A 10,932-nucleotide genomic window follows, 5' to 3' on the forward strand; every position below is an offset into this window, starting at 1 on the left:
GCGAGCACCCGGCGCCGGGGCACATGCTGCCTCCGCCCCTGCGCGCCTGCGACTCCCGGCTCTCCCTCCCCTGCGCCGCGCTCTCGCCTCGCTTTCCGCGGGAGCCTTCCAACCGATCCTCGGCTGGGGAGAAGGACGGAGCGGTGGGAAGAGCGAGGGTGTAGAGAGGGAAGTTAGGGCTTCCGCTTTCTCCCACCACTCCAGCGGCGGCGTTCAGTCCTCTGGGTGGAATGTGCTCTCAGCGGCAGTGACGGCGGCCACAGCACTGGAGGCACCCGAGCCATACACCCTGCAGCTGGAGAGGAAAGGATGGCCGAGGTGGGAGAGACTAGAGTGAACCAGCAGGAGGAAGTCCTAGGGCCGCGAAGCTACAACGGAGATCTGTCCTGGAAAAGCCTTCTCCACCCTGGGCACTTTAAGCGGCGGTGGCGGCAAACGGCAGGAGGTTGCAGACCCGACAGCGAGTCTGCCTCATTCCAGTCTTGCTCTGCCCTCCGGAGATGACAAGTGAGAAAGAAGTGTCCGGCCGGCCATCCCCTTCAGGTAGATGAAGCTCTGGGTTTGCTCCATATCCCCAGGGGGAGAGCCGAAGTGCGTATGTGCGAGCGCGTGTGCATGTGTGTGCGCGTGTGTGCGTGTGTGTATATACACGGGCTCCGGTTTTAGATTGCCAGGGCTACTCCAGCTGCATTGAGGGACTGAAACTCCCCGAGAAAGGCAAAGGAGAGAGAGAGCGCGCGAGGAGGCAGGAAAGGCGGGAGGGAGGGGAGCGACTGAGCGGCAGAGGCAGGCACTGGGAGATTAGAGAGCTTTTCTCCGCTCTGTCACACCAGACACCCACAGCCACAGAGGGGGTTGCTGAGCCGCCTGCAAGAAGTACATTATAAATCTTTAGCGCAACAAGCCCCACAGTCACCCTCTTCCTGACTCCTCAGCCCCACCGCGCCCCACGGAGAGATCCTAGGAGCCTTTGGCTATTAACATAGAGAGCAAAAGAAGATCTTGCTAGGGAGATGTGGCTGTGTCAGATTTCACATCAAGCTCACCAGAGGATTTGGAGGATTGTATGTAAATTGAAGTAAATTCTCCAAAACCTGACTGCATACATTACATTATACTGTGCGATGTGTCCAGGTGTGCAGTACTAAAATAATGGTTAGCAATGAAGCATTAAAATCCTCCGGAAGTAAAGGCCAAAGCAAGGTGATGTTTTCCCCATAGGATAATTTCCATCTTTAGATTGGGGAAATGATTAAAACACAATGCCTATAGTTTGGTCCTAACATTCAGGACCAAAAGCTTGAGATTGAGAAAAGCTGAGCTATGAACTTAGTAAAACAGTGAACGAATACATTCCATGATTGGTCAGTTTTTCATTTCACCTAGCCATAATTACTTTCTTGCAGCTTTCCAGTGTTACCATGAACATTGTTTAAACTTTGTTAGGATAGTTATCAATAGACAGTTTGCTGACAGCAGGCAGCATCAAAATAGGTTCATAGCCCATTGGCTGGTTATGGACTCTTGTCTGAGTTTATTGGAGTTTAAAATTATAGTGCAGAGTATGTATAAGTATGTAGGATATCCAACCCTCAGCATTTGTGTGAAGAACTCTAATTGGAACAATATTCAGAAAACAGCCACCCCAGAGGTGACAGCTAAGAAGCAGGAGTCTCCAGTGTTTAATAAAACAAAGTGTGATTGGCTTATGGGTTAATTTAAAAAGTGAATAATAGAAAGAAAATGAGGTAATTCCTTTTTACATGTTTCTTTCATGTCTTCAAATCTTGAAGGCATTTTACAAATCATGTTCATAGCTATTTTCTTACAAAAAGAAACAGTTAATGCTTCTGGCTTTGGAGTACTGAAAATAGGCAATTAAAATATTGTGTTTGGCTTTAAACGCTTGACCAAAGAGACCAATTACATATTAACCTTAGCCTGATAACCACTAAAAACACAGCCCTGCTTGAGGAAGCCCTTTTTCATTTATCCCCAGATGGGATACATGCTTAATGCCATGCATTCTAAATGTCCATTTGAATCATTTTTAAATGATGATGAAAATAAGTGCCAGGGTGGGATTTTTTAAGCATGTTGTATGTGGGCCGTTAGCAACAGACCGAGGGAAATGCCACATTCTGTTCAAGTTACTTTTTTCTGCTCTGTTTTTAAATGTCTGTGCTCTTGCTGTCCATATGCATCTGGCTATATGCATTTTAAGAGTTGAGGAGCTGGGGTTCCTTGGTTTGTTTTCACAGAATCAGGAACTATAGTGCAAGCAAGTAAGAGGAGCCCTGAGATCCTCAGCAGGTCACCAGACTTCTCTGACTTTAGGGTTTTAAACTGGTAATTCAGTATTACTGATCCAGTAGCCATGGATTTAGTGCACTTGTTTATCAGAGGCTTCTGGAATCCTCCCCGGGAGTCTAAGAACCACTGCCTAAAGGAAGAAGTTACCCACTAAGGGATCTTTAAGACTTTCTCCTTCTAAAACATTAGTCAAGAAAAGATTCAAAGAAGGCATTTTCTGTTTGCCTTTTTTTAAAAATGTGTACAAATTTGTGGGATACATGAGAAATTTTGTTACATACACATAATGTGTAGTGATCAAGTCAGGGTATTTAAAGTGTCCATCACCTGAGTATAATACATTTTTGCAAGGTATAGTCACCCTATTCTGCTGTCAAACATTGAACAGCTAGATTCCTTCTGTCTTACTGTATGTTTGTACCCTTTAACCCAGTTCTCTTCATCTTTCCCCTTTCCCTCACTCATGGTCTCAGTCTGTTATCTCTTTCTTCTCTTTACCTCCATCTATTCTTCTTTGTATTTTATCAATGTGTGTATGTACTTCTGAAAATTACTACAAGGAAAGTCTCAAATATTTCTTACTAGCTCATGGATTCCCCTTAAATGTAACTTTGCATAATAAAACTTACTATCAAGATCAAGTAGGTAAATATTTCCTCCTTTCATATCAGTGTTACAAAGGTTTTCAGTGAGTTTTCTTTTTTTAATTTCTAAAAGTATATAGCACACTTTCCCAAAGAAGCAAACACTTTAGTAAAATAATTTTTAAATATTATTTTTCTAGAGAATGTTCATTCTACCTTCAAAGCAAAAGTGGAGGGGTGAAATTTCAGAGTGTGCACCTCAGAAAAATATTAAAGACATAATTTACTAATATTCCTTTTTAAAGTTGCTTTCAGTGTTATAGGTCACTGGATTCGAGATAGGTTTGATTTTGCCAATACTAGAGCCATGTGGTGCTGTAAACAGGGAAATTAAACTTCCCGAAGTACCTGATGCTTCTCTCAGAAACATGTTTATTTGTTAGGATAATTTTATGATTACTTTATTTAGCTAATAAATATCACTAAAGTCATGATGTGGCCATATTTGATTCAGGGGCTTGTAAAAGTAAAAATTGTCTGAGTATTTAATATACATGAGGCCAAACAGAAGTTGTTTTTAATAAAATCTACACCTTGGTCCTGAAATGATCAAAATGAACTATCTTCGGTGAATGTATTGGCTTCAGGGTCTTACTCTTTGATTGTTTACAATTTAACTGCCTTTTTTTCTTTTCTTTTCACACTGGTTTGTATATAGAAGCACATAGTTAGGTGTCTTTGGGTACTCAGTCTCTCCACATGTGAGTAAAACCTCATGTCCAGAAACAGCTTGGCTCGGGAGAAAGAGCTAGATCCTGATCACCTTCATCTTCCTCCATTGTCCTAACCCAGTTACTTAATGGACTCAATTTCTCAATGTGTTAATGTAAAGGAGTTAGATTTGGGGGTATCTTTCTGCTCTGGACTTCTGTGAAAAATATACAGAAGCTAATATACTACCCTCTTTATGTTCTCAAAAAATATTTAATTAATCTTCATGAAAAGCAAAAAAAAAATTCAATTAAAAACTAAAACTATAATGGGTAAATAAATTTTATAAAAGCACACTGTACTAGAAAAAGTACAGGGGAAGCAAACAAATCTTACTATTCTGGCAGTCAAAACTAGGCTGATGTATCATATGAGAGGGATATGTTTCTGAAGACCTCCCTGAACTGGAAACCAATATGAAAAAAGAATGGTGACGTTTCTGTTTAGCAGCTGAAGTGGTGCCGCCATGTGGCAATAGCAAAACAGCAGTTTGAAATTTGAAACTGATAATTTGATGAAATGTTTAATTTAGAGAAATTAACATTACTGCCAAGTTTATTAATATTTTTATATTGCAAACTTTCAAAATTTTATAACATTTGACCCACTGATCTGTTGATGTTGTGGGGTTTCATATAAGAACTACCCTTCCAGACAGAACATTCCTCAAGATCTTGAAGATGAGGCAAGAATTATTTAAAATTAGCTATAATTGAGATAGTGAAATTTCATGATTTCTGTAGTTTGTCACAACAATTAACACCTTCATTTAACTGTTAATTGTCTGACTTGTTATTTAAAAGGATTAATCTAAATGGAATTTACATCTAAATTTGATTATATCTTTTTACCTCATAAAAACCTGTGAAACCATGAATTTGTTTTTATCTTTTTTCATTTTTTATTTTTGCTTTTTATTGTATTTATTTTAGAGATTAGGTCTCACTCTGTCGCCCAGGCTGGAGTGCAATGGTGTGATAAGAGCTCATTGCAGCCTCGTACTTGAAGTTGTTTTTAACAGAAACATTTCCTAACCTATTAATATAATACTATGTGTTATTAGTCCCAGAAAAGTTTCCTGAGTATGTTTATACCAAGCTAGAACAAGCCTCACAGCATAAAATGGATATCTCTAGAGAACAAATGTAAGGAAAAGAGTGACCAAATAATTCAAGGATCATTTCCAATTTTAGCATTACATGTTATATCCAAAGAGAGAATTAGTATCTCAAGAAAGTCATATCATTATTTGAGGGGCTCTAATGCTAGGTTAAAACGCTTTGGCATTCACTGTAGGCTCTTTGGTTTATGACTTCTATAAGAAAGCTCTATAAAAAGGCAAAGTTTATATCATGGAAATGTTTACAATTTGTTCATGAAACATGCAAACATAATATAGACCAAAGTCTACAAACAATAGAAATTAAGTATTGTTCCGGAAATGTTTCCATTGAACTAGTTAAGTTGTCTAGTCACTCAAGAAATTGAAGTAGTGAATATACTCCTATAATTGTTACCATGAACTTAAATTGCTCACATCCACCTTTCCAGATAAATATGGCAGGAAGAGTTAATGAAAATAATAATAATCGCTAAGATTTTTCAAGGGCTTAACTTGTGCCAAGTATTTGTCTAAGCATTTTATGCTGTCTTATGTAATCATGAAAGTCACTGCCTTCAGGTCAATGCTATTATTTCTTCCACTTGACAAATCAGGAAACTGAGGCTAAAAAAGATTAAATATCTTGGCCAGAGTCATTTAATTAGTAGATGGCAGAGCTATAATTCAAAGCCAGCAGGTCATTTCATTACCTTTACACTTAACCTTTATGTCATACTCCTTCCTGAAAGGTAAGCCAAATGTGAACTATCCAATTGCATAACGAATACTTTCTACATAAATTATGAAGTCAGTGCCAGGCACTATGCTAGGGATGTATCACTGAAGCAAACATGCCTGGTCTGTACTCTCCTTGGAGAGGACAGTGCCTAGTACATGATAAGTGCTATGTATTTGTTGAATAAATGAATAGAGAATAATCTAGTATGACCCTGAACAGATAAATAATTATAATTTTGTAAGATAATGATAAAAAGAAAACCCAACAACATTATTACTCCTGGATTGAGAACTAAGTATTTGAAAGAGTTGACTATAGCTTATTTTCATACTGCAGAACAAGCAGTTTACATGTTTTAAGAATCTTACCTCTTCAATGCATCCAAAAATATATATTTAACCCAGGCTTATTTGACAGCACAAATTTACATAATTTGAATGGTGCCTCACCTCTTTCAAACCATGAAAAGTATCTGCTTCAAAGGCACAATAGACAAATATTAATGTAAAGTCACATAAAGACATCTGCTTTATTTCATCCACATGTATCTTCTAGTCCATGTACTTTTTTCTATCTTCCAATCATTTATTTCTCATTCTTTCATTTAATAATAAAATATTGTTTATCATTTAAAAACTTTGCTTACTACAGATAGATTCTGCTTACTACATACATGTTTATCAATATAGCTGTTTAAATGAGGTAATTACAGTATTTTCTTGAATCTGAGTAACAAGTGATTATTATAAATGGGTTGATGAAGAGACATTGGAAGAAATATGGTGAAATTTTTCTTTTAGATAATGAAATATCACTAGTATTGAGGTCATATAGCTGTATGTAAAATTTAAAAGCTAATTTTGAACTACAGTGTTTTCTTATTTTTAATGATATATAACATAATATAAAATATATATAGTTTTGCTAAGTGAGGATTCTGGTCAAAGATACAGTTATGTTAACATGAGAAACACCCCTTCTGTTAGAGAATAGATCACAAAGTGTGTATATAACAAATATACAACAATAATTACAATTGTTTTATTTTAAAACCTCACTGAATTCCTACTTTCAAACTACGGAAAAAGATGTAGTCTGATTTTTTTCTTCAGGTACTAGATCTGTACATAAATAATATATTTTCTTAATCGTGAACTGAAAAATAGCTCTTCTTTGGGGGGAGGGGGATCTATGCCTTTTCCTTGCTTATATGCAGAGATGTTTGCTAGAAAATTACCAGTTTCTTCCACCACATGACACTATAAGAATCCTTCATGACACTATAAGAAACCTCTTTAATTTCAGGTTTACACACCAAGGCTACACCAGCATCATATCATTTTTTCTTTCTCTGTACATGTTTTCCTGAGAGTATTGTCCCATTCATATCCCTATATATGCTCTGAAGTTACTCTCCAGGTGCCTTGAAAGTTAGGTGAAAAATATATTTGGGGATCCAAGAATTAGTCCTGAAGTTCAAACAATTAGACTTTGGCTAAAATGGCTTCTTCTTGGTCATTAAAAAATGTATTTGTATGCTATAATTACAAATACTAAATCTAAATATGTTAGTATGCTTTGTATTATAAAGTTAAATATGTTGGGTCTGTTTTTTTACATTTATATTAACAACATTAAGCACTAGGCACTATACAAAAGATAAAAGAGAAATAGAGTTTATAACCAAATAATAATCATGGTGTCTGTATTTGGAAAGAGAAATAACTTTCCTACAAAATAACTACACAAAAAGTTCAATTACTAATTCTTGAAAATAGCCAGCTGCTTGATGGAATGGAACATTTGGATCTAGAACAGTCTCTATTAAATAAAAACAATGAACCTAAAGATGACTGTTTTGAGTTATTGGCATATTAAAATTTGGTATCAATTTATGAAATAAATTTAATTCTCACAATAGAATTGATGTAATATCTAACTTGCCTGTGATCTTCACTTTTGTCACTTTTCTCTTTGGTGCCACCTTGTGGGTCAGCCAGTAACAATACATATATAGGGTTTGGAGGGTTTTTAGGTTTTTAACTGTGCTTGTATTAAAGTTAGACTTACAAAGAAATGTGATACAATTCACACGTGAGGCAATTTTGTTTGTTTTCTCAGAGAAGCAACCACTTCACAAGAAGATTCTGAAGTTGGCCATTTTGAACCCCAGAACAGTTTCTCATAGATTAGAAATATTGGAATCTGCACAGAAATCGATATTCATTTACAAGATCATCATCAAACTTATCTTGCATAACATAAGTGGCAAGCTCTGACTTGTGATTTTTTCATAAGAAAAATGTTTTTTAACTCAGTATCATCATTTCTACAACAGTGTCCCATGATAATTGATTCTAGGTGATTTGAAACACTGGTTAGTCCTGTTTTAGAAAAAGCTCCTGTATCTGATTTAGTCTCATATGCAGCTTACTTCTAATATCAGATTGAATTTGCATTGAGTTACCTTACTCTCAGTTTGTTTTTTAATGATGTTACACTTACAAGGGAATAAGGAAAAGTCAGTATAGTGTGTTGAAATGTCTTTTTTACTTGAGACAAACAGGAAATGTGTTATAGGTTCCCAAACCTTCTTCATGTATTAGAGGTGTTATAATAATCTTTTGAATAGCCAAGTGAAAAGGAATGGTTTCACCTGAACATGTTAGAATTTATTGCTACATTTTTTGTGTGTTGTGGTGGAGAAATAAATTTTTAAATTGCATTTATGGAGTCATTTCAGAACAAGTAGAAATCGTATGTAATCTGGTCACTTTGAATGTGTGTTTGTATCTGAACTCCTCCTGCCCTATTAAGAGTTGAAGGTTGTACTATATGTTACTCAAAAAGTAATTTTCCCCGGATGTGCAATAAGGCTTCAGATTTGACCTATAACCTGAATGTCATAAGCTATCCATTATCTATGCTGGAAGCACACCACCACCAACAAAAAAATTTTAAGTATTTTTATAGGCTTGCTAAAATCCGATTATAGAACCAAGGCAGTCAAATACCATGAGTAAGACTGCAGAAACCCTCGAATTTAACTCCCTGGTTATTCTTAATGAGCGAATACTATGCTTTGTGTCTAAAAGCAATGTATTACACTTTCCAATTCAGGAAATGCATTTTAATTGCTATACCCATTGATACATCAATCTGTCCATGACATTCTGACATATATATCCAGTTTCCTATGGATTTGGTATAGGAGCAAATTAAAAGATACACTAGAATGGTAACATTTAATCTATAATCCTCCATTTAACCTTTATGTGGCTGTCACTGAACAAGTCCTGTTTTTAGAGTTGAACCAAAAAACAAACAAACAAAGAAAAAAACATGCACACACACTAGAGAAAGTGTGTTTTTTAACCTGGAGACTGTGAAAAAGTTTTGACCATTCCCCCACCCCCATGCTTCAACTTTAGCTTTGATAGCGAGAGTATGTCTTCCTTCAGTTTAAGTTGAACATACTTCTGCATAAGACCCTCCAGAAAACCTCTTGAACACATGCAGTTTTGGCGGCAATGGGGACTGAACTATGTACAAGTACGTGATACTTCAGCACACAATTCCTGGGATAAATTTTATCCTCTTCTCATTTTTATTCTTATTAACTACATGGGGTTTTTTTAAACAAGTTACCAGAAGCAAAACACATTTTACCTTTACTCCGTTACATGTTTCAAATTAAGCAGATCCTAATTAATTGGGTTACATTATATAACAGTAGCCTTTTTAATATAATATGGTTTTTATGATCTCTCTTTGATTTTTCTTAAAATGAGACCACACTAAAGATTTTCTTGACATTTCTGAGGATTTCATTTTCAGTTTCAAGAAATTATTTATTCATTTAATCTTTCAATGTGGAAAAGTAATGAATATTGATTCATTTTTAGAAGCGCTAACATTCAACTAGGTAAACTTCATATGTGACGGCTATTAATGTTCTCCTTCATCTTCTAGACACAAAATCAAAGCTATTTAAAGTAAAGGATTTGTTTCAAATCGATGTATGTCTACAAGTTAACATTAATGTTTACAAACACTTTCTGTGATCATTGTATCTTATTTGGGTGTATATATGTCTTTATATCTATCTGTAAAGATATAGTTGCAAATAGATGAGAGATGAATGTTCATGTTTCTATATGGTCTGAATAAAAGTGTTATCACTATGCTAACCTGCAGTGTTATAAAATGCACCAATAGCTCTTTATGCCACTCCTTCATTTTCAGTGGTTACCAAGATAGTCAAATTAAACTGCTGATGTGATAATCATCCAAACATTTAATTCTAACACTAGGATTATAGGCTTTTTTTATTTCTATGAGATTTACCTATAGTAGATTTCTGTTTAATGTTCAATGTTCTATAGCAGTTTCCTTTTAAATGTTCAGAGCAGGAGCTATACAATACCACTAGGATGTGCAAATAATCAAGTCTTAGCAACATTATAAAATATAATCCACATTATGAATCAAACAGAACGAGCCTTCAGATCTGATTGCCTAAGGCTCAAAATGTTAATGCTCCTGAAACACCTTGTACATATTAGCTAGTTGAAATTGCATTAAAACAAGAGAACGAATTGTAGTCTTGACCTCAGTCTCACGTCACCAGTCTTTGCCTGCTACTGCCAGCCTGAGAGGGGAGCTTCTGCTCTATAGATGGATGGACAGCTGCTGATCTTCCCCTCCTGTCTGTTCCCACAATTCCAAAAGAATTAGGCCTGAGGAACTTTGTCTTCTGGTGTTCTATTGTGAACTGACTTTATTAAATTTTTTCCAAAGTTCAGTGTTCTTCAATTCTTTCTTGGGAGTGCAAATTGAAGAGACACAGAGTCAGTTCCAAATGAACTGAAATTGTTTTGTAAAAAATTAATTCAAACAATAATGCCATGGAAAAGCACTTTGAATTTTTCAATTCCCAGGCTATTGATTCTAAAAAAGAAACAATTCTAAATTATCCACATGCTCTCATTTATTAGTCTAGAGCTCTTGCCCAAAGAATTATTTGCCAAGGTAATATATAGAACATCAGGATGATTTACTTGCTTTTCTAATACCATTTTGCCCACAAACTCTATGGAACTGAAAGCATGTCAGCAGCAAAAGAAGGTCCACTAGCAGCTGTAAAAGAGAGCTCACTAATGAACAATAAATATCTAAAAGTAAAAGGAAAGGAGCTGAATTCCATTTTCAAAAGCCAAACTTCTGCAGTAGGTAAATATCACAGATAGCATTGCTTATTATTTATAATCACTAAGAATAATCTATCATTTATTTAAATCCTCAAAATACGTCGTTGCCAGCCACATTTCCACCTGCAGAAAAGTTTGTTATGACTGCCTGGTTTTGAAAAGTCCAGACAACTTTACACTAAACTTAATAACGTTCATTTACTCAAAAGCTAT

At 35.9% G+C, this 10,932-nt stretch overlaps 1 pseudogene across 1 annotated transcript; it reads left to right on the forward strand.

Moving 5' to 3' along the window:
* Position 1: 1 nt before the first annotated feature.
* Positions 2-10,366, forward strand: LOC117089731 (annotated as a pseudogene). The gene is made up of 2 exons (XR_004439728.1): positions 2-543; positions 7,631-10,366. The product of XR_004439728.1 is annotated as an uncharacterized LOC117089731 (transcript).
* Positions 10,367-10,932: the final 566 nt, after the last annotated feature.

The sequence above is a fragment of the Trachypithecus francoisi genome, unplaced genomic scaffold, assembly GCF_009764315.1.
Source record: "Trachypithecus francoisi isolate TF-2019V2 unplaced genomic scaffold, Tfra_2.0 Lachesis_group11, whole genome shotgun sequence".
NCBI classification, from domain to species: domain Eukaryota; kingdom Metazoa; phylum Chordata; class Mammalia; order Primates; family Cercopithecidae; genus Trachypithecus; species Trachypithecus francoisi.